This window comes from Bombyx mori, chromosome 2 (genome assembly GCF_030269925.1).
Source record: "Bombyx mori chromosome 2, ASM3026992v2".
Classification (NCBI taxonomy): Eukaryota; Metazoa; Arthropoda; class Insecta; order Lepidoptera; family Bombycidae; genus Bombyx; species Bombyx mori.
The window spans coordinates 1722630-1725647 of NC_085108.1; positions in this window are offsets into that span (position 1 = coordinate 1722630).

Sequence of the window (3018 nt, forward strand, 5' to 3'; positions counted from 1 at the left end):
AATGCAACCAAACATACATACATACTAAGCTAACTAAAACGTGTCAATAAAATGGTTTGTCCTTGTAGGCAGACGAGCATACGGCCCACCTGATGGTGAGTGGTTACCGTCGCCCATGGACTTCAGCAATGCCAGGGTCAGAGCCAAGCCGCTGCCTACCGCTTAATACTCTCCACAAGCCTCGTTTGAAGAAGGATATGTCATAGCGCTCGGGAAACACCGTGGAGCTCATTCCATAGCCGCATGGTACGTGGCAAAAAATACTTCTGGAAACGCACTGTAAGCTTTAGGAGCAATAAATAAATAAAAATAAAATCCAAAATTGTTTAAAAAAAAAAAACTATGAACATAAATGACTAATGTGAACACGCCCTTAGCACATTGCAAGCAGCATTTTAAAGTGAGAGCCTTCGAAGGTTGTTAACTGTTGAGCCGTACTAACAAAAGGTAACAGCTCAATCGGAAGCTGCAAGCGAATCTGTGCTTTATTTCAATCTGTTAACCGAGAGAATTCCATGCACTGACATTCATGTGTACAGTTTTAATGGATTCCAAAGTGACGTAAATCCTATTGTATCGAATTACAATTTCTAATTTATTTTTTAATACACAAACAATAGTTTTCTATGTTATCTCATCGTTTTAGTACTAATGTTTGTTAAGACGTACAACAGATGAGCGCGGTTATAAAAGGTCTTAAGGTCTTCTTAAAAAAATATGACAAAATTGTATTTATTTAATAAGATATAAAGGCTGTAATTGTTTATGGATCATTATTTTGAGTGTTCGATTGCATCTGTTAATACAAGGTTCTTTGATCAAAAACATTTTTTTTTGCTCTCCAGTGATAAAGAGTATGGTATTTCTATTTTTCCTTGTGTGAGTGAATTTAAGGATGAGCAGTTAAATATATTAAATGTATGAATTTTAAGTGAAATTGTCGAATTGAAAATTGTGGCTCTTTTTTTCTTACAAACCCGTTGATAGCTCAAGGGATTATTTCAACTTCACACGCATTGGTAGGTGAGCTGACGGGCTCAACTTGAGAGAATTGCTAACACTAGCCCTAGCAAGAGCCCTACTTCGCTGATTCTACTACCGGATCGAAATCGCGACCCACTGAGAAGATCCGGCGAGAAAATAAATCAGTGTTAAAAGTCAATCACGTAAGTCGGGACATTTGATCAGGTTTGATCGACTTTGTAGTAGGTCATGTAGCTCATAGTCTTTTCCTTATTGTCATTATTCGGTGTTCTTTTAGATCGATGATGATGAAGTGTTGTTTTAAAACAAACTTTCCACTTCGATAAAGCGGCACGACACGAGAACAATCTCATCGTGGCCGCCGGTAACTACATTCCCGATCCTGCGGACAGAATGGAAAGCAGTCGACGTCGCCCAAACCACGTCATTTCGGATCCTCCCGATCCACTAACGGTGCTTTTAGGTACCTCAGGCACCGGTCATCGTTCTCGTCGAACCCGTCGCTAGTGACGAAGGGCTCGACGAGTAAATTAGCCCTCAGACACAGCCCACTAAGTTTCTCGCCGAATCTTCTCAGTGGGTCGCGTTTCCGATCTGGTAGTAGATTCTGCGAAGCACGGCTCTTGCTAGGGTTCATGTTAGCAACGTCGTTAGGTTTGAGCCCCGCGAGCTCACCTACTAGTTACGGTTACGCTGAAATAGCCTCTCAAGGCTCTCAGCTTAGGTAGGAAAAAAAACTTTCCGTTTGCAGTTTCTGCTGCGCGGACTGTATCGCCCAGACTAAAAACCGGGCTCGATAATAGGAAGGGGTCAGTCCATACTAAATTTCTTCATAATGGGCTATTTTCAGCTTGCCTCTTTGCCAGTGGCCGCGATGGGCTATTAAAGCTTCACCTAGAGTAGTGAATGGGCTCACGGGGAATTTGCTAACGTGCCCTACCAAGAGTAGCACTGAATCTACCTCCGGATTGAAACCGCGACTGACTGAGAAAGTCCGTCGAGAAACTCTGTGGATTCTGTCTGTGGGTTAAGTTACTATATATCTTTAGACGGGTCAATGGGTTGGATAGGATTTTTTAAAAAAAATTTTTATTGCCTTTGTAGGCAGACGGGCATACGGCCCACCTGATGGTGAGTGGTTACCGTCGCCCATGGACTTCAGCAATGCCAGGAGCAGAGCCAAGCCGCTGCCTACCGAAATTAACAGACCGACCTAGTCATTTTTTTATTAATTACTACTGGTGGCAGGACGTCTTGTGAGTCCTCACAAGGTACCACCGCCGCGCGTATTTCTGCCGTGAAGCAGTAATGCGTTTCGGTTTGAAGGGTGGGGCAGCCGTTGTACTGTAAAAAGTGAGATCTTAGAACTCGTGTCTCAAGGTGGATAGCGATATTTACGTTGTAGATGTCTATGGGTTCCAGTAACCACTTAACACCAGGTAGGCTGTGAGCTCGTGCACACATCTAAGCAATAAAAAAAAAATCAAGCTCCTTGGTTTCGTAGCGTAAATAAAATATAGCCAAAAAGAACCGGCCAAATGCATTTTATATTAAAATTGGTTCGTGTTTTAACGGTTCGATGACCGAGGCTGGTTTTTTGGGATGAGCGCACGGGTGGGCGCGTCGCCAGATATATCACTATATATACATACTAAGCATATTATGGCGGCGATTAATCTCATTACGTTTAAGGTTGACGCGGTATTCGTGACGTCTGTGGATTCTGGCAACCAAAACCCATTAGACCTCTGTCCGTTTAGAGAGAGAGAGAGAGAGAAAAAGAGAGAGAGAGAGAGCGAGAGAGAGAGAGAGAGAGAGTATTTTTTATTGTACACCAAAAAAACAAAAAACAGTGCGATACATTAAATACAAAAAAGTACATTCCCGATCCTGCGGACAGAATGGAAAGCAGTCGACGTCGCCCAAAACACGTCATCTCGGATCCTCCCGATCCACTAACGGTGCTTTTAGGTACTTCAAGCACCGGTCACCGTTCTCGTCGAACCCGTCGCTTGCGACGAAGGGCTCGACGAG